This window comes from Podarcis cretensis, assembly GCF_951804945.1.
Source record: "Podarcis cretensis genome assembly, chromosome: 1".
In the NCBI taxonomy this organism is placed as follows: Eukaryota; Metazoa; Chordata; class Lepidosauria; order Squamata; family Lacertidae; genus Podarcis; species Podarcis cretensis.
Window position 1 is genome coordinate 34,019,126 of NC_137170.1, and position 21,182 is coordinate 34,040,307.

At 42.7% G+C, this 21,182-nt stretch overlaps 1 protein-coding gene and 1 long non-coding RNA gene across 5 annotated transcripts in view; one reads left to right on the plus strand and one right to left on the minus strand.

Annotated features, from left to right (window-relative positions):
• SLC25A21 (solute carrier family 25 member 21) overlaps positions 1-21,182 on the plus strand; it is a 300,979-nt gene that overhangs the window by 52,837 nt on the left and 226,960 nt on the right. The window lies entirely within an intron of this gene.
• LOC307204437 lies at positions 9,290-12,996 on the minus strand. The gene is made up of 3 exons (XR_013833692.1): positions 12,708-12,996; positions 11,367-11,436; positions 9,290-9,627 (listed from the first exon to the last, which is right to left on the minus strand). It is a non-coding gene; the product is annotated as an uncharacterized lncRNA (long non-coding RNA).

Here is a 21,182-nt window from a genome sequence, read left to right on the forward strand (position 1 = left end):
TTCTTTCACTACCACTAGCAATGGAAATATATTGCATGTCTCCAAATAAATCGTAAATTGTTCATTTCCAGAATTCTCATTTAGGTCCTATTACTACCAAGGGACACATTATTTAGTTTTAGTCTTTATTCCCTCGTTTCAAATGTGTAAGTAAATTTCGTTAGTACTGTTTTATTATTTATTTTTTTATAAATAGACTGCTTAATATAATAAAAATATAGAGTCAGCTGACATAAAAACAGTAACCCCACTTCTTTGCGAGAGGACCGGAGGGTGGTTAGGCAAGAAGGGGCCTTTTATGCATGGGCTCCTCACTTGTGGAATGATCTCCCCATGGGGGATCACATGGCCCCTTCGTTACATATCTTCAGGACCAGGCAAAAACATTCCTCTTCTCCCAATCTATGGTTAGATTGCACAATCTATGGTCTTTTAAGGGACGGGGGTGGCGCTGTGGTCTAAACCACAGAGCCTAGGACTTGCCGATCAGAAGGTTGGCGGTTCCAATCCCCGTGACGGGGTGAGCTCCCATTGCTCGGTCCCTGCTCCTGTCAACCTAGCAGTTCGAAAGCACGTCAAAGTGCAAGTAGATAAATAGTACCACTCTGGCGGGAAGGTAAACAATGTTTCCGTGCACTGCTCTGGTTCGCCAGAAGTGGCTTAGTCATGCCGGCCACATGACCCAGAAGCTGTACGCTGGCTCCCTCGGCCAATAAAGTGAGATGAGCACCGCAACCCCAGAGTTGTCCGCAACTGGACCTAATGGTCAGGGGTTCCTTTACCTTTACCTATGGTCTTTTAAACGGGGGCGGGGATTGTTTTCGTTTGTTACAATGCTATACATTTTGTGTTTTTATATTGTAAGCAGCTTGTGATCCTTAGATGAAGGGTGGCATAGAAATGTAATATTCTGAAATATCAGCACTCAGATAGCATTCTTACTAGCTTTTCTGACCATATTTCTCACCCCAAAACTGCTGTCCTTCTTCCCTCCCATTCACAGCAGATGGCCAATCATAAGGGGAGCATGAAGCAAGTGGCTAAATGGAGGAGAATGTGCAGCTGCACTAGAAAATGTGTTTTATGGATTGTTTGCGTATTGCTACTGAGGAGACCTGCTAAATGCATTATTTTGATTATGAAAAAATGAAAGTGGCAGTAAACATTGCAGTGCTTTGGGAAGACAGCCGGACATCTGCTCTGTGAAGAGCTGGCTGGGGAATATGCTGCAATAATATCAGCTTTACAGTCTACAGTGCTTTTGGCACAACACATCTTATTTGACAGTGCAAATTAAGTGTGTCGTATAATATTCAATAGCCGCCATTATTTCTCAGATCCAGTTGCTGGCCAAAAATATTTCATGGTAAATTGCAAAGAATATATGCTGATAAATTAGCGCAATAGCATTTAGAAGTGGAATGGAAATGAACTCTCAAAGAATAGCCAGCACTGCTCACATTTTAATGCGGTCACACCCAAAATGTGTTAGCACCCCCTCCTGTGTTGCCTCCAGCTGTTATGTAAGTCCCTTCCCAGATGTGTGCATTCCCTCTGATGTCACTGGAGATATTTGGACCAGAAACTAATAAACAAAAGTGAGTCCAATCTTAACTTCAGAAGCACAAGGAAACATATGGGAAACTTACTTAATTGTTGTGATTGCAATGACAGATGCTACGCAAAGTACGATTTATTGAAAATGAGAAATTGGCATAGGTAATATATTCACATGTAACATTTGCATGTCAAACTTGTTCCTTCCCATTCTATATTTCACCCCTTTTCTGCTTCAAGTGAACATACAAGGTTGCACTATAATGAGTCAAGCTTTTGGTCAATTGAAGTTTAGTAGTCTCTACTCTGGCTGGCAGCAGTTAGAATCATAGAATCACAGAGTTGGAAGGGACCCAAGGATCATCTAATCCATGGGTAGGCAAACTAAGGCCCAGGGGCCAGATCCGGCCCAATCGCCTTCTAAATCCGGGTGTGGATGATCTGGAAACCAGCATCTTTTTACATGAGTAGAATGTGTCCTTTTATTTAAAACGCATCTCTGGGTTATTTGTGGGGCATAGGAATTTGTTCATTTACCCCCTCCAAAATATAGTCTGGTCCCCCACAAGGTCTGAGGGACAGTGGACCGGCTCCCTGCTGAAAAAGTTTGCTGACCCCCGATCTAGTTCAATGCCCTGCAATGAAGGAATATGCAACTGTTTCATATGGGGATCAGACCCGCAACCTGTTAGAATCCCTGCTCCATGATTGCAGTCATGGGATTGTTGTCTATCACGTGACGGTATATGCTTTGACTCCACAGAGTGGGAAGTGACGGAAACAGGATGTTTGTGTTACTGTGTTCCATGAAGTGGGACTATTGTCCTTTGTTCTTTTCCTTTTTGCTGTCTGATGCTAGAGAGAGAGAGAGGGAGCCATCTTGCAGTGCTCCGTGTGTGTTTATATGTAAATAAAGTAGATTAGCCAAAATGCTGAGTTGCTGAGGCCTGTTACGCATGATGCGCAAACTCTGCAGATCCCTAGGTGTGCCGCTGTCGGTTGGCATCGGTCGCTGTGATGTTCGGGCTGAAGAATGCTTTTGAAGCTCCTGAATGATTGACCAGGAGGGAAAGAACATGCCAGTTGGCCATGTGTCTCTACCAGGGTCCTACTCGAGTGTAGGCTGAGCTCCTGACACAACCTTGGTGTTATCAGCACCACACTCTAACCAACTTGAGCTATCCAGGCTCCCATCTCAGGGTCTTTTCGCTTCTGCTGAAGATTCTGCAGCTGGAGATTGTGGGCATTGAGCTTAGACCTGCTGTTGGTAAAGCTACAATCCTTCTCCAAGGAATGAGACCAGAAACCTATAGTTATGGGCCAAGAAATGTTATCTGGACTGTAAAATATTTGCCCATGAGCTTACAGAAGCCCAGTGCAACTTGTAAATTCATTTTGAACAGTCAGCGCCCCACATCCCACGCTATTACACATTGCTTTTGAAACAGCGCTGTGTTTCAAATTGATATCCATGCATCGTGGGCTGGGGGACTCTCTTTGGGGAATAAAACTCATATGAACATAAAAAGGTCAAAAGGCTACCTAGTCCAGTATTCTGTTCTCAGGTGGCCAACCAGATGCCTATGGGAGCTGCAACTAGGACCCCCAACATACGGCCACCAACAGTGAAGGTACAACAGCCCTCATGCCTAGTAGTCACTAACTTAGCCAGAGCTCTGTCAGTGGATGCTGATCTAACTTTTGCCAGTGGCTTAGAGAAAAGGGCAGACATCTACCGTATTTATCGCTCTATAGGACGCACCTGACCATAGGACGCACCTTGTTTTAGAGGGGGAGAAGAAAAAAAAAATCCTCCCCCTCTCTGCTCAGCGCCCATTCAGCGAAGCGGCAGGAGAAACCCCTTCGATTTCTCCTCCTGCTTAGCTGAAGGGGTGCTGAGCAGCTCTCCCTCTCTGCTGAAGCCAGGAGAGTCTTGCTCTCCCGGCTTCAGCAAAAGGGACCCGAAGCCTTCGGAGCGCAGCGCGTGTTCCCGCTGCACTCTAAAGGCTTCAGGCGGCTATCCCTGAAGCCGGGAGAGCGAGAGGGGTCAGTGCGCACCGACCCCTCTCGCTCTCCAGGCTTCAGCAAAAGCAACGCGTAGCCTCTGAGCGCGGACTATCACTGAAGCCAAGGAGCCTGCATTCGCTCCATAGGACGCACACACATTTCCCCTTAATTTTTGGAGGGGAAAAAATGCGTCCTATAGAGCGAAAAATACGGTACTTTGAATATAAGAAGAGGGCATCTCGGAGTGCATTTCAGTCTTGGATTGAAAGCTCAGTCTTTTCACACAAAAATCAGTTCCTGCTTTCTCCCCAGGATTTCTTTTTTTTCAGGAAAATGTTTTTGCTGTCATTAAACAATTGGATGGCAGGAATCTTCCCACCCACCTACCCCGTGTGCAACGCTGTGGAATAACACATTGATGACAATTAATTTCACCAGTGAGACAAATAACTTGGTTTTTGACAGAAGCCGAAATGCAGCAGAATGCAAACAGCGCTGCGTGCAACAAATGCAGGATGTAATGGAAATCAATTCCTTTTTACATCCCTAACCTTGACATACTGATTAGTAGGCAGTTCTGAAAATGGGATGTTTCCTATCTAACAGGACTTAGTCATATGTAGGACTGAATGATGGACTGTGAGACTTCTGTTGCCTCTTCATACTGTTGCCTCTGTCTTGGATTGGAGAATTGGCGGACTTCCAGTGGCTACTAGAAGGATGCATTTATGTTTGCAGAATGCAAGCTTCATTTACTTCTGTGTGTATATCTACTTGTAGAGAATCTGAGAATATGATCTCTAATAGCCAGTCCCTTGTGGGTTTTGGGAGTCTAACTCATGATTTGGATGCCTGATGCTAGTAGTACTGTGCTAATTGTGTAGTTCGTAAATCCTACAATAGAGCAAAACTGCTTTTTAGTGGCATAAATCTAAATTTTGAACCAAAGGAGGACTTTTGTTCCGGTGGGATTATAGTTTAAAATGTCTTCAATTATATTTTAGTTTATTTTGATTCCAGTAGTATTGGGCATGGTAGGATATATCCAGAAGAGATCGCTAAACATCAGGAAGAACTTTCTGACAGTAAGAGATGTTCCACCACAGAACAGACTCCCTCGGGAGGTTGTAGATCCTTCTCTGGAGGTTTTAAAGCAGATGTTGGATGACCATCTGTCATGGATACTTTAGCTGAGATTCCTGCTTTGCAGGGGTTGGACTAGATGACCCTTGGTCCCTACCAACTTGTAAGATTCTATAATTCAATCTAGCTGCAAGAACATATGGCTGCATTTGCTTAGAAGCACTGGCTTTCACTGTGGAGGGCTCAACTCTATATTCCTTTCTTCACAGGAACATAGTTACAGGGGTAGAGTAAATGCATCATACAGTGGTTGTTGTTGTTGCTGCTGCTGTTGTTTTAGTGTAGCAGCACCTACTCACTAGAACTCCCTGAACCTTCACTGTATTCTTTTCGGCACCTGCTAAAAACATACTTGTTTAGACAAACCTTTCCAGCTATTTAGAATCTTGATTAGAATATTTGAGTGAGATTGTACGGGAAAAATACGGAATAACAGATACAATCTTCCTTAAAATGTGTATAGAAAGTGCAGTGTAAGTGATGGAAGTCAATCAATGAAATTTTATTACTTTCATACCGAGATATTTGTAGAATAAATTTGGAAGAAATTCTTCCAACTTTTCTTCTTTTCTTCTCTTTATTTTTTCTTCTTTTTTCTTTTCCTCTTTTCCCCCATTTGTTCCTTTTTTCATATATATATGTGCTTATTTGAAATATATATGTATGTATTTGTAATATTTTGCTTATATTTTGTAACAATTATGTTAAATAAACAATAAAATTATTAATAAAAAAGAACGTTGATATGTGTTTTAACGTGTTTAATTTATTGTTGATTTTAACATTTTGCATTATTGCTGTTATTGATAAAAACTTATTATGGTTTGATATTTTTGTAAACCATTTTGATTTTTTTTAAAAATAATCAAGCTGTATAAATTTTAAATAATAATAATAATAATAATAATAATAATAATAATAATAATAATGTGAGAATTAATGTACTCAGGGGTTCTTTGCTTGAATCAGGGTGAACTGGTGGGCCTCCAGATATTGTTGGATTCCAACTCCCATCAGCCCCAGCCAGCATGGCCAGTGGTCAGGAATGATTGAAACTGACATCTAGCAACATCTAGGGGCCACCATTTTCATCCCCTGGCTTAAATGATGTGTTAGTTCAATGTATACAATATTTATTCTCTGATGAAGAACATTCTCACTGGTTTGCTTACCAGAGATTATATTGATATACAGTGGTACTTCAGGTTGCATACGCTTCAGGTTACATACGCTTCAGGTTACATATGCTTCAGGTTACATACGCTTCAGGTTACATATGCTTCAGGTTACATACGCTTCAGGTTACAGACTCCGCTAACCCAGAAATAGTGCTTCAGGTTAAGAACTTTGCTTCAGGATAAGAACAGAAATCGTGCTCCGGTGGTGCGGCAGCAGCAAGAGGCCCCATTAGGTAAAGTAGTGCTTCAGGTTAAGAACAGTTTCAGGTTAAGAACGGACCTCCAGGACAAATTAAGTACTTAACCCGAGGTACCACTGTTATGTCTGGCCATTTGCTTCAACCACTGCCATACTTTTTGCGGATTCATGTGCTATCAAGCAGATCTTAATAGCAGGTACTGTGGCTAATAGTTGGTCCCCAACCTTCTGCAGCAGAATAGGGGAGGGGTGTTGGATGCAGCAGTGGGGAGAAGAAGATGGAGAAGCCCTGTTGCCTGTTGGAACTGACTCACTGTTGCTTAGAGTAGTTGTTAGGATAAAAGCAGGACTCCATGCAGAATTTAGCTCCTTGGACAAAAGCTGGGATATAGATTAAAAAAAGGTAAAGGTACCCCTGCCCGTACGGGCCAGTCTTGACAGACTCTGGGGTTGTGCGCCCATCTCACTTAAGAGGCCAGGGGCCAGCGCTGTCCGGAGACACTTCCGGGTCACGTGGCCAGCGTGACATCGCTGCTCTGGCCAGAGCCAGAGCCGCACACGGAAACGCCGTTTACCTTCCCGCTGGTAAGCGGTCCCTATTTATCTACTTGCACCCGGAGGTGCTTTCGAACTGCTAGGTTGGCAGGCGCTGGGACCGAGCAGCGGGAGCGCACCCCGCCGCAGGGATTCGAACTGCTGACCTTTCGATCGGCAAGTCCTAGGCGCTGAGGCTTTAACCCACAGCGCCACCTGCGTCCCGGGATATAAGATTAATAAGTAATAAATAATGTGAGGCTGGTCCTTCTTAGTTTCGTTTTACAGATATAGACTCAAGGCTAAGAGAGAGCCATTTGATCAAAGTTGCCCAGAAAGTCTTTGGCTGAACAGTGTTTTGAGGTCAGGTCCAGATAATTTGGAAGGCATCAAAATTTAAAAAGATGTCCATGTTGTCTTGTGCAATAATAAGTGAACAACCAGAAAACTATTTTTAATATTTGCTTATGTGCTCCCTTAGCTGTATTGATTTAGTAAAGCAAGAAGATATCCGGAATGCAGAAGGAGCAAGAGTCAAGTTCCGCCTACCTCATTTTTTGCTTTTATATGCATTTAAGAATTGCTGCAGCTTTACAGAGTCATATTTGAATTAATAGCTTATCTTGTCCTATTTCTTGTTTTCCATGCACAAGGGGAAAATGTGAAAGTTTTTGAAACAAAGCTTTTAAAAACAACATCTAAGCTGTTCTTGGAAATCAGGAGAGGCATCTAGCTAGTTATTTAAGTTGTGTTTTTAACCTGCCATGTGTCAGGACAGACAAGGAAATTTCACATTCTACATTCGGCTTGCTCACTTTTTTAAAAACAAAACAACTCATCAACAAGTACAAGGTATCAAATTCACATGTCTGTTTTTCCAGGGCACATCAGGGTTACCCAGAGACTATTACAAAAAGAAAAACAAGCAAAGAGAAGATTGTTTTGAAAAGCAGTTCCTTAGTACCAAAGCTGCTGTGAACATTTTTTTCAACACGCCTTCTTGCTGATGTGGGTTGCGGGAATGCAGACTTAGTAAAGTCTTCCTGTAATATTTCAAAGTCCGCAGCCAAAGTTAATCTAATTTAACTTTACTGTAGTTTATTGACCAACTCTACAGCCCTTGTCAGCAGCCCCCCAATTCACTACATTAACTGTAGTATAATTATTTTCCAAGAAAGGAATATGACAAATGCTATTTGCTCTCATCTCCGTTTTGCTAATGATGTGAAAATAGGATGTTCTGAAGGCTTTCTACAATCCTTCAATCTGGGCACCGCCGATGAAGTCTAGTGACCAGGGTGTGTCGCATGTAATTTACTATGCAGACTTTGCCAATTCATGTACAGTGGTACCTCGGGTTACATACACTTCAGGTTACATACTCTTCAGGTTACACACTCCGCTAACCCAGAAATAGTGCTTCAGGTTAAGAACTTTGCTTCAGGATAAGAACAGAAATCGGAGTCCGGTGGAGTGGGGGCAGCAGGAGGCCCCATTAGCTAAAGTGGTGCTTTAGGTTAAGAACAGTTTCAGGTTAAGAACGGACCTCTGGAACGAATTAAGTACTTAACCCGAGGTACCACTGTACAATGTTTGTTACTTGACCACAGTATCCCCTTTGTAGGACTGACCCAATGACAGATCCTGCTAATATGAGTTCCACTGATACTGCCACTGTCATGGGAATAAGAGACAGGAGTGGCAGTCATTCATTCAAATATAGTAATAATGATCTCAGCTCTCATGCAGATATAAGAGGGAGATATCAGAAGGATGACACCATGGGGCTGTCCCAATGTGCCATTACTCCAACACAAGCTCTGGATCAGGTTTTTGTAGGTGTACAGGGAGTGTGTGATCTGAAGGTGGGGGGCTTTACTCCACAGCCATATTTTAATGTAAAGTGTAAGCCTGGAAGCTCAAATTAGTGAAACAATGCTTTCAGGCCCAGTATACCTGAAGGAGCATCTTCACCCCCATCGTTCTGCCCGGACACTGAGATTGAGAGCTGAGAGACTTCTGGTGGTTCCCTCACTGCGAGAAGTGAGGTTACAGGGAACCAGGCAGAGGACCTTCTCGGTAGTGGCACCTGCCCTGTGGAACGCCCTCCCATCAGATGTCAAAGAAATTAACAACTATTTGACGTTTAGAAGACATCTGAAGGCAGCCCTGTTTAGAGAAGTTTTTAATGACTGATGTTTTAATGTATTTTTAATCTTGTGTTGGAAGCTACCCAGAGTGGCTGGGGAAACCCAGCCAGATGAGCGGGGTATAATTATTATTATTATTATTATTATTATTATTATTATTATTATTATTATTATTATTCTGTCTTTGCTTAACATGCTAATGTTCTCATTGGCAGAACAAACATACCTGGGAACAATACTGGTGCAAGTTTTACTGGGGAGAAGGGAGTATAAGCCATAAAATTCTCAGTTTTTCTTTTTCTTTTTCAAATGTACCATTTGGCCAGCCGAAAGGAGTGCAGAAGAGCCAAAGATTTTTTAATTTTTTTAAAACTTCCCCCTAACATCTGGGTATAGCCGTGTATTTTTACTCCAAGCACAATAAAACAATCCTACTTGCTGGTGGTATATGACATAATGACCCAAATATGTTTTTAAAAAATCATTTATTGCTGTACATAAACAGCTAAGTTAGCACTAGGGATGATAAAATAACAGTGGTAATTCTTCCTTAAGCTGAGAATCATTGGTGGCCCATTAGGATTCCAGATGTGGCAGTATGTGCTTTCCCATTTGTTTTCCAATGTCTAGTGCTAGGACCTTTGGTATCTTGGCTGTGGTTGTCAGGCATGTTGGCTTTTCAGCTTGAGGTCTTCCTGGAGAAACACACTGACCTAGCTAATAGCTATAAAGCAGCTTATTGTCTTGGGCCTAGTTTGTTAGGAATAGCTGGAGAGAGGGCAGCCTTCTGTCAAAGGTCAAACACCAGCTTGGCCACATTTTCTGCATAGTAAATAGGTCTGTAAATTGATGGTGGTAACTGGGCAGGAGAAAAAGGAAAAGTCGGGTACCAGCAGCTCTTTCAAATCACTAATGCCCTGGTCCCTCATTGTGTTTACTCAGAATTTAGTCTCACTGAGATTTACTCGCTAGTAAATGTGCTTAGGACTGAGCCATAGTCCCTAAGTGTCCTTAGCAATCTCTTCTAAGTACTTAATAAGGAAATGTAGTGTTTCAGCTTTAGCAGCAATAGCAATAGAATCAGCCACAATAAGAAAAACAATGGATGTTTTGCAGTCCAGAATAGAAAATCAGTTTAGAATATAGACATGACATATTGCAGACACAAATTCTATATAAAATTAGGGTTAGTTAGATTAGATTCTTCTTCTTTTTTAAGTAGCATGACAGTCCAGTTCATGAGATAAATATAACAAATGCAGTTCTGGATAATTTGGAAATTTTTGTTCATTTGGGAGCCATTCCTCATTTGAATATTCCCAGTGAAGCCATTGGACCCACTCATATAAGCACTCACCAGAGGGATGAACGAATTCCCCCACAATATTTCAGCAGAACATAGTCATTAGTACCATTCAGGAATGACTACGGCATCAGAAAGCTAAACAGTTATTTAATAAAATCTCCTCCTTGGTGAGCTGGATGATCCCCCAAAGCACATTTTAAATCAGCTGGGTGGGTCAATCTTTCGATTCATATTCAAGTTGTTAGTGCAGAATTTGAAGGAGACCTCTGTAGCTGAATATCATTGAACTTATTTTTGCAGTTGTAAATTTTCTTGTGGATGACAGCCTCTGATGTATCCTTGTGGTCTATCAAAAGATAGATAGCAACCTTTGATGCAACATATAGTTGGTTGATTGAAGGAGAATGATGCAGATAAGACGATGTTCAAACACTGAATAGGCGAGGGGACATGCACATATTGATTTTCAAGTCTGCAAATTGGCTACATGGATACAGGTGTATATGTGTGGTGTCCTTTCTGTGAAATCTAAAATTCTGCATTTCTAAGGCTCACAACATGCAGGGAGAATTCTGTATATCATTATCATCATTTATTTATTTATGTGGAGTCTGATGAAAGTCACTTGGGAGAGCTTTCTAGAGTAATGGCTCCACCACTGAAAAGGCCCTGTCTCCCACACTCTCCCCAGATGATGGTACTGAGAGCAAAGCATCTAAGGTTGTTGCTAGGTCCCAGGCAAGCCTACTGGCAGGTGGACCCTTAGGTCACATGATCCTGTTTCAGGTGTTAAAGGCTAGAACAATAAATAAATAACATATTTCTATCCTGCTCTTCTAGTAGCCATGCCACCGCCATGAGAAGCCGATCAAGCTGACATAATACTGGAGTTATATGCTTAGACCTGCAAATATGTCCTGACCTGCAAGTACCAGAGGAAAGTCTGGCAGCTGCAGTTTGGACCAACTGAAGCTTCCAGACTGTCTTCAAAGGCAGCCCCATGTAGAGTACATTACAATAATCCTGTCTGAAGGTAACTGAAGCATGGATGATTGAAGCCAAGTCTGCCTTCTCCTGGACAGACCATAGCTGGCATATCAGCTGAAGTTTACAAAAAGCACTTCAAGCAACTGCCATCCCCTGAGCATCCAGGGAAATTAGTAGCTCAAAGAGTACCTTCAAATTATGTACCTGTTCTTTCAAGGGGTCTGCAACACAATCCAGAGAACAGGTTGAAGCGACACATCCAGGTTGCTAGTGAGTTTTAAAAAATTAAATTAAATTAATAGTACCTCTGTCTTGACTGGATTAAGTTTCATTTTGTTAATCTCTGTCCATGTCTGACTCCAGATGTACCATTGCCTCCCAGAGAAAGGATGATGGGAATGAGAGCCAGTGCTTCCCCCCTGGGGGTACTCTAGGGTACTCAAGGGAATGCAGTACCAGCACCCTTCCCCCCCCAAAAAATGTTAAAAGTGTGGCACCACAGCCTCCTTCAAAACTGTGAGAGCCACATGTGAGTAGAAAAATACCCATCAGGAACAATTCAGATTCATATTTTTTTGGGGGGGGGCAGTTCAACAATGGGTTCCCCACCCCTTCAGCAAGTATTACCAGCTGTTGTCACCAACAGTCCGAACTGATCAGGAAATGATCTGCCCATGATGACAGAAAGATCCATAAGTTATCATTTGGATCTGAGCAAAACACATCAAGTGCATTCCTAGCTAAGTTTGTCGGGCCTGTTACTGTTTGAGTTAGGCCTATGGTTGGTATGGAGGCCATGAAGACTTGGAACTGCTTCCCATATGGGGACCTCAAATCTTCCAAGACTATAAATCATGGGCTCTTCAACACTACCTTTGAGACCACCTCTGTTGGCTCAGGAAGGGAGACTGTCAGGCTGTGAGTGGGGGTACACTAGCAGAATACCTGCACTATCTTGAGAATCCAGCATTAAATTCAGACATTCACACCTAGCAGACTGTTGGACAAGGCACCTGGTGAGACAGAAAGAGAAATATTTATTGGCTGGGACAAATTTATTAGATTTTATGGTACCAAGATCATGATGCTGCTTTTATGACTTTGTAGCGCTGTGGGTTAAAGCCTCAGCGCCTAGGGCTTGCCGATCGAAAGGTCGGCGGTTCGAATCCCTGCGGCGGGGTGCGCTCCCGCTGCTCGGTCCCAGCGCCTGCCAACCTAGCAGTTCGAAAGCACCTCCGGGTGCAAGTAGATAAATAGGGACCGCTTACCAGCGGGAAGGTAAACGGCGTTTCCGTGTGCGGCTCTGGCTCTGGCTCTGGCCAGAGCAGCGATGTCACGCTGGCCACGTGACCCGGAAGTGTCTCCGGACAGCGCTGGCCCCCGGCCTCTTGAGTGAGATGGGCGCACCAACCCCAGAGTCTGGCAAGACTGGCCCGTACGGGCAGGGGTACCTTTACCTTTAATGTTCCAAAGCACAATGATAGAGTCCTTTTGGAAGATGGCACCCTAGAAAAACAAATCTAATCTACATCTTGAAATCAGGGATACAGTTCGGAGTTCTAAGTTATCTGTAAATCACTATACTTGCAAGACCTATATTCTGAGCTATCTAGAAGCTCAGATTTACCAGAGTTTATCTTAAGTACCTGTGAAGTAGCTGAGATCTTATCAACTTCATCTGTTCCACACACCCTTATGACCTACCGGTCATATATTATGGTCCATCAGAGACTCGGAAGCCATATGTTTTTGTTGTCTGCCTGGGATTGCAAAAAGGGGAAAGTTGTTAAGAACCTGGCAGGCCACAATGGCTAGTGGGCTGCCTTTGGCTTGGTTGCAGGCCTTGTTTTGATCAAGCAGCTCAGGTTCTGTAATGTCTACTGAGGTTTAAATCTGAGCTTGCTTAGAACAGAGCATTCCATGTTGCAGGATGGATTTTCATTTCTTTAAAGCACCACCGTACCACTTTATGTGTATTAGTAATAGACTAAGCCAAAATGCCTCCAAAACATCTCTGTCTCAGCACAGAGTTATCTGCCAACTGGTTTCCAAGATGACAGGATATATTTCTATAAACTAATGCATTGGCCAAGAGTAGTGTTTTTTAAAAACATAGCAAGATGGTTATGCAAAACAATATAAAATGTGTGCTGGAGGGAAACCTTGCCAGCTGTTTCCCAACACAGAATTCACCATATAGGCTTTAAAACTTCCTACCAGTACTGTATCTGATTTACACTTTGTCATGAACAGCAAGACAGTTTAGAATGGGACTCCAGCCCTTGGAGGCCTGGATAAATTGCAATGGGAGAAACATTTACATTTGCCATTTTTGTTATCCATTTACCCAAGCCAATTTGACCTGTGACATAAGCTGCAAAGGGTCACAAATAAAATTTCACAAAGCTGCAACTGTCTCTGTGAGTTATGCCATAGGCTGAGGTTTTATAGACCACAGCAGGTTCCATTGTGAAGAAAGATGAGACTCTGCCCACCACCTTACAGGGTGAAGAATATAGACTGAAATATGCTTGCAGCTCAATTTTCCAATAACAATGAATGTCAAGGCCAGGATATTTAGTTGCACTCAGTGGGCACACAATCCAGTAAAAGTTAGTTGTGACTGCATCATCATCATCATCATCACACCACTTTATTTGTATACTGCCTTTCCACACACAAAACAATGCTCCGAATAGCTTACAACAATGTACCGTATTTTTTGCACCATAACACTCACTTTTTTCCTCCTAGAAAGTAAGGGGAAATGTCTGTGCGTGTTATGGAGCGAATGCCTACGGATGGCGGGGGGGATCTGCTGCAGTCGTGAGCAGAGGATCCATGGTTCCACTTCCTTCCCTCCTGTGGCTCGCTTTGAAACAGCAAAGCGGGAGAAGAGCCGCTGAGTGGGGAGGAGAGATAGACAGAGAGCCTGCTTGCTTTAAAGGAGCAAAGCGGGAGAGGAGAGGAGAGGAGCCGCTTACACGAGTGTAAGCGGCTCCTGTCCGGTTGGCTCCTTTAAAGCAAGCAGGCTCTCTGTCCTTCTCTCCTCCCCAGTGGCATAGTGTGGGGGGTGCAGGGGGGGCCGTCCGCACTGGGCGCAACATCTGGGGGTTAGGGTTAGGGGGCGCAAATCCACGGGTTAGGGGGCGCAGATTACTTGCCTTGCCCCGGGTGCTGACAACCCACGCTACACCACTGCTCCTCCCCACTCGCTAAATAACAGCAAAGTTTTTTCAAGCAGGCTCTCTGTCTCTCTCTCCTCCCCACCCGCTAAATAGCAGCAAAGTTTTTCGCAAGCAGGCTCTCTCTCTCTCTCTCCTCCCCACTCCTCTTATAAGAGCCTTCTCCTCTTATACCCCTCTTCTGCATTATTAACAGCATCCTTCTCCACCCACCCCACGTGTGTTCCTTGTCCCTTGAGTGCTTTTCCTTCCCTCCCCACTTAAAACATGGTTACAAAGCAGGATCCACATGGATCCTCAGGATTTTTGCACTGGGTCACCCCAAATTCACCATCAGATCATATAGCATGTCCATGGCTACAGCTTGCACCAAAAAAAATCACACACCCACTGTTTCCTGGGGCCGCAGTGGTGCAAAAACGTGGTTACAAAGCACGGATCCACATGGATCCTCAGGATTTTTGCACTGGGTCACCCCAAATTCACCATCAGATCACATAGCATGTCCATGGCTACAGCTTGCACCAAAAAAATCACATACCCACTGTTGCCTGGGGTGAGCTCCCGTTGCTCGGTCCCTGCTCCTGCCAACCTAGCAGTTTGAAAGCACTTCCGGCAGGAAGGTAAATGGCATTTCCGTGTGCTGCTCTGGTTCACCAGAAGCGGCTTAGTCATGTTGGCCACATGACCCAGAAGTTGTACGTCTGCTCCCTCGGCCAATAAAGCGAGATGAGCACTGCAACCCCAGAGTCAGTCATGACTGGACCTAATGGTCAGGGGTCCCTTTACCTTTATATTGCCAGCTGTTCCTCCCCATAGTTATGCCAATGAATATCAGAAGCATGACCGAAGCACATCTTACCTGGTAGAGCCATGTCATTGACATGAGGAAACTTGGCTTTCAGCAGAGACAGGGCTAGAAGAATAGAAAGGATCTTAGAACACCATTTCCCTTCCTTAGCTGCACCAGGCTTTCTGGGGATGGTTGGCTGGGAGCTCTAATCCATGACAATTGATAGTGAGAGCATCATTTTGCCCTTTCCCCTTGATGTACTTAAATAGCTTGGATCTGGGAATCATTCCCATATTGAGAATCATGCAGAGAGGGTTTCAGATTAAGTTTCCATTTCAAAACAGTAGAATGTAGCCCTGTATATATTTAACAGTAAGATTATGATTCATTTCAAGAGAATTTGAGTACGAGTTAATGTCTGATCCTTTTAATAACCTACAGCGCACTGGAATCTCCCCCCCCCCTTTATTTCCATTAAACACTTAATTGAATTATTGGAATCTAAAACATACATGCTAATTCACCACACAGCTTTAGGATGCAGGCATATTTTAAAAGGGTTGAGCGGAATAAAAATGGTTGGTGTTTTGTCTGAGAACAGACTTTTGAATTTTTCAAAGCAGAAAGAATGGGCAATACTCAAAAGGGAGCAAGATGGTGTGTTTCGTACAAAATAAAAAGGCATCCCCTGAACCATTTCATTATTATTTATTATTTATCCAAGATTGGTTTCAGCAAACTTGTTTGATTCCCCAAGCTATGAATAAGGTTGTCCCCACTTCAAATTACCTATGTGACTTTAGGCATGCTACTGTCTCTTTCAGTCTCTATCCCATCAGCTGAATACAGGTGTAATTATAATAACCTAGTCTACAAGATTGTTATAAGGATTGCAACAATATATGTTTACTCAGATGTAAGCCCCACTGAGTTCAGCCTTAAGCCCAATCCTGTAGTTGGATGACGGTGAAGGTGTTAATATACTTCACACAAATCCTACCATTTGAAAACCCTGACTCTGAAGATGCTTTATTCTGTTATTACCCTGTACACTGCTTCGATGTTTTCATGCCATGAAGGGGTCTATACATTTGCTTGAAGACAACAGCAGCAACAATAATAATAGAACTTGAGAAGGATATTGGAAGAAGTTTAAGGAATATTTGAAAAAATATGCTAATTTTTAAATCTTAGAATAGCTTTGGAAGTGGATATAGGCTGTAGGGCTAGAAGCAGAAGATAGTGTATTTTAAAATAGTATTATTTGTAAGAGATAAAATGTGAAGACTTTTATGGTTAAAGTAAGTGTGATAAAAAAATGGTTAGAAATTATGATATATGTAAACTGCTAAAGATGAGGTAAAATGAAAATCAGATAGGGGGGACTTGGGGAAGCCCACCTAACAATGTTTAGAAAAAATAAGGATAAGACAAGAATTTGTTTGTATTGTTTGTTTTTCTGTTTGTGTTGTTTATTTGTGTTATAAAACGAATAATTTTTTTTTTGGGGGGGAAAAACAATAATAGAACTTGGGGCTGTCCAATGAAGTTGAATATCAGAAGATTCAGGACAAGACACAAGAAAGTGCTTCTTCAGCATTATGGAATGTAGTGATGGTACCCAACTCGCATCACTTTAAAAGAAGATTAGATTTCCTCTTGGTTCATGTGGGAACCAATGACACTGCAAGCAATAGCCTCCAGAAGATCAAAAGAGACTATGAGGCTCTGGGCAGGAAATTGAAGCAATTAAATGCACAAATAGTCATCTCATCTGTCCTCCCAGTTGAACGACGTGGCCCAGGGAGAGAGGGAAAAATAGTGGAAGTGAACAGCTGGCTTCGCAAATGGTGTAAATAGGAACGGTTTGGATTCTTAGATCACGGACTGCAGTTTCTTGAAGATGGACTTCTGGCAAGCGATGGGCTGCACCTCACAATGGTTGGGAGGAATGTTTTTGCCAAAAATCTCAGAAACCTCATCAGGAGGGCTTTAAACTGACTAATGTGGGGGAGGGAGACAGTGCTCCTGAAGGTAGGTGTCTATCAATTGATGAAGATGATCATCCAAATGTCATAGACCAAATGGAGCAAACAGCATGCAGACCTAGTGGTGGGAGGAAAAAATCCTTAAATAAGAGACACAGGGGAATGATTAATGGACTTCAATGCCTGTACACTAATGCGCAAAGCATGGGAAATAAACAAGATGAGCTTGAGCTCTTGGTACAGCAAACTAAATATGACATAATAGGCATCACTGAAACCTGGTGGGATAAGTCCCACAACTGGAATGTAATAATGGAGGGATACAATCTATTTCAGAGAAACAGACCAGACAAGAAAGGAGGAGGAGTGGCGTTATATGTCAGGGATGTGTATACCTGTGAAGAGATCCAAGATTTAGAACCTCAAAGCCAAAGTGAGAGCATTTGGGTCAAAATTAAGGGAGAGAAGAATAACAGGGACCTCATTGTGGGAGTTTACTATAGATCCCCAAGCCAAACGGGGGACATAGATGATGCCTTCCTGGAACAGATGGCCAAGCATGCAAAAGGAAGGGAGATAGTAGTAATGGGGGACTTCAATTACCCGGATATTTGCTGGATGTCAAACTCAGCCAAGAGCATAAGGTCAAACAGATTCCTCACTGGCCTAGCAGACAACTTCGTTGTCCAGAAAGTGGGAGAAGCAACAAGAGGAACAGCCATTTTAGATCTGGTCCTAACCAATGTTGATGACCTGGTTAGTGGGGTAGAAGTGGAAGGATCATTAGGCGCGAGTGATCATGCTCTTCTGAAGTTTACTATACAGCGGAAAGGAGCAGCCAAGCATACTAGGACTCAATTTCTTGACTTTAAGAAAGCCGACTTCATAAAACTTAGGGAAGTGCTGGGTGAGATCCCATGGACAATAATACTAAAAGGAAAGGGAGTTCATGATGGCTGTGAGTTTGTTAAGAGGGAGATAGTAAAAGCACAACTTCAGGCAATACCAATGAGACAGAAACATGGAAGGTGCCTAAAGAAGCCAGGGTGGCTATCTAAAGAACTTTTAACTGAGTTAAGATTAAAAAAGGATTTGTACAAAAAATGGAAAAGGGGGGAAACCACCAAAGAGGAATTCAAACAAATAGCCAGCACGTGTAGACACAAAGTCAGAAAAGCTAAAGCACAGAATGAACTCAGGCTTGCTAGAGAGGTTAAAAGCAACAAAAAAGGCTTTTATGGGTATGTTCGTAGCAAAAGGAAGAACAAAGAAGCAGTGGGGTCACTCAGAGGAGAAGATGGTGAAATGCAAACAGGGGACACAGAAAGGGCTGGACTCCTCAATGCCTTCTTTGCCTCAGTCTTCTCTGATAAAGAAAACAATGCCCGACCTGAAGAATTTGGAGCAAATGATTCAGCAGAGGAAACACAGCCCAGAATAACTAAGGAGATAGTACAATAATACTTGGCTAGTTTAGATGTATTCAAGTCCCCAGGGCCAGATGAACTGCATCCAAGAGTATTAAAAGAACTGGCAGATGTGATCTCAGAACCACTGGCAGTCATCTTTGAGAATTCCTGGAGAACAGGCGAAGTCCCGGCAGACTGGAGGAGGGCAAATGTTGTCCCTATTTTCAAAAAGGGGAAAAGAGAGGACCCAAATAATTACCACCCAGTCAGTCTGATATCAATACCAGGGAAGATTCTGGAGCAGATCATTAAGCAAACAGTCTGTGAGCACCTAGAAAGGAATGCTGTGATCACCAATAGTCAGCATGGATTTCTAAAAAATAAGTCATGTCAGACTAACCTGATCTCGTTTTTTGACAGAATTACAAGCCTGGTAGATGAAGGGAACGCAGTGGATGTAGCCTACCTTGATTTCAGCAAGGCATTTGACAAGGTGCCCCATGATATTATTGTAAAGAAGCTGGTAAAATGCGGTCTTGACTATGCTACCACTCAGTGGATTTGTAACGGGCTGACTGACCAAACCCAAAGGGTGCTCATCAATGGTTCCTCTTCATCCTGGTGCCACAGGGTTCTGTCTTGGGCCCGGTCTTATTCAACATCTTTATCAACGACTTGGATGATGGACTCAAGGGCATCCTGATCAAATTTGCAGATGACACCAAACTGGGAGGGGTCGCTAACACCCCAGAGGACAGGATCACACTTCAAAACGACCTTGACAGATTAGAGAACTGGGCCAAAACAAACAAGATGAATTTTAACAGGGAGAAATGTAAAGTATTGCACTTGGGCAAAAAAAATGAGAGGCACAAATATAAGATGGGTGACACCTGGCTTGAGAGCAGTACATGTGAAAAGGATCTAGGAGTCTTGGTTGACCACAAACTTGACATGAGCCAACAGTGTGACGCGGCAGCTAAAAAAGCCAATGCAATTCTGGGCTGCATCAATAGGAGTATAGCATCTAGATCAAGGGAAGTAATAGTGCCACTGTATTCTGCTCTGGTCAGACCTCACCTGGAGTACTGTGTCCAGTTCTGGGCACCACAGTTCAAGAAGGACACTGACAAACTGGAACGTGTCCAGAGGAGGGCAACCAAAATGGTCAAAGGCCTGGAAACGATGCCTTATGAGGAACGGCTAAGGGAGCTGGGCATGTTTAGCCTGGAGAAGAGGAGGTTAAGGGGTGATATGATAGCCATGTTCAAATATATAAAAGGATGTCACATAGAGGAGGGAGAAAGGTTGTTTTCTGCTGCTCCAGAGAAGCGGACACGGAGCAATGGTTCCAAACTACAAGAAAGAAGATTCCACCTAAACATTAGGAAGAACTTCCTGACAGTAAGAGCTGTTTGACAGTGGAATTTGCTGCCAAGGAGTGTGGTGGAGTCTCCTTCTTTGGAGGTCTTTAAGCAGAGGCTTGACAACCATATGTCAGGAGTGCTCTGATGGTGTTTCCTGCTTGGCAGGGGGTTGGACTCGATGGCCCTTGTGGTCTCTTCCAACTCTATGATTCTATGATTCTAGATAAATCCATGGAGGGTAAAGTTATCAGTGGGTACTAGCCTGGATAGATGTCTTCTATCTCCACTGTCAGTGCCAGTATGCTTCTGATGACTAGTTGCTGGAAATCACAAATGAGGAGAGCACTGTTGCAACCCCTTGCTTGTGGGCTTCCCATCTGGCATCTGATTGGCCACTGTGAGAAAGGGATGCTGGGGGAGATGGGTCTTTAGTCTGATCCAGCAGGTCCCTTCTTATGCACTTAGTTACTTTAGCCATGTTGAAAAAGAATTCCTCAGTCCAGCAATGCTTAGTAAGCTAAGAAAGATTCAAGACCTGTAGCTGAGAGCCAAAATTGAAACTGGGAGCCAAAATTTAATTTTAAAATTTCCAGAACTGAAATGCTTATAAACAAACTTAGAATGCAGACTGTTCCCTTACTGTTTATATTATTAATTGGCTCAGATACTTAAAAAAAAAAAGGGGGGGGGTTCCATATGCATTTCATTACCGCATGGCATCTAAAAGCCAATGACATACTTACAGGTGTTAATATTTTTATTTATTAGACAAGCTTCGATATTGATTGTGAAAGATCAGAAATTTAGTAGAGGGACTCATTTTACAGAAATGCTATGTAGGCATGTTTACAAAAGACTGGCTTGCCAACTTTGAATACCTTAATAGCTTCAAATCTTTGGTCCCTGTTTGCATGCTGAACTTTAAAAAATGTGATTTACTCCAGGAACAAGTGCTGTTTTTTCTGCAGAATTAATGTTGAACGTAGGTATTCAATCACTACTTTGCAAAGTCCAGCTAGTGTATCCTTTAATAAGTGATTGTCCATATGCAATGCATAATGCCCATATGTAATGCATAATGCAGAAAGAAAGAAAGAAAAAAGAAAGAAAGACTACAACTGGAATGGCTTAGCATTTTAGACTTAAAATATCATTTCCTTAGAAGAGATATTCTACCTTAGTATGACATAAGTGTTGTGTAATTGTGTCTTGAAAGGCAAAATAAATAGGCATTTAGAAAAGCCTATAGGTATATCCATAGATGATTACATATCTAGATATTTTTATATGCATACAGTGGAATTTCTGATGCTACAGTAAATTAAGAAGTTGGATGCTTTTCATATGCTATCCTATTTCAGTAACACAGAACAACCTTG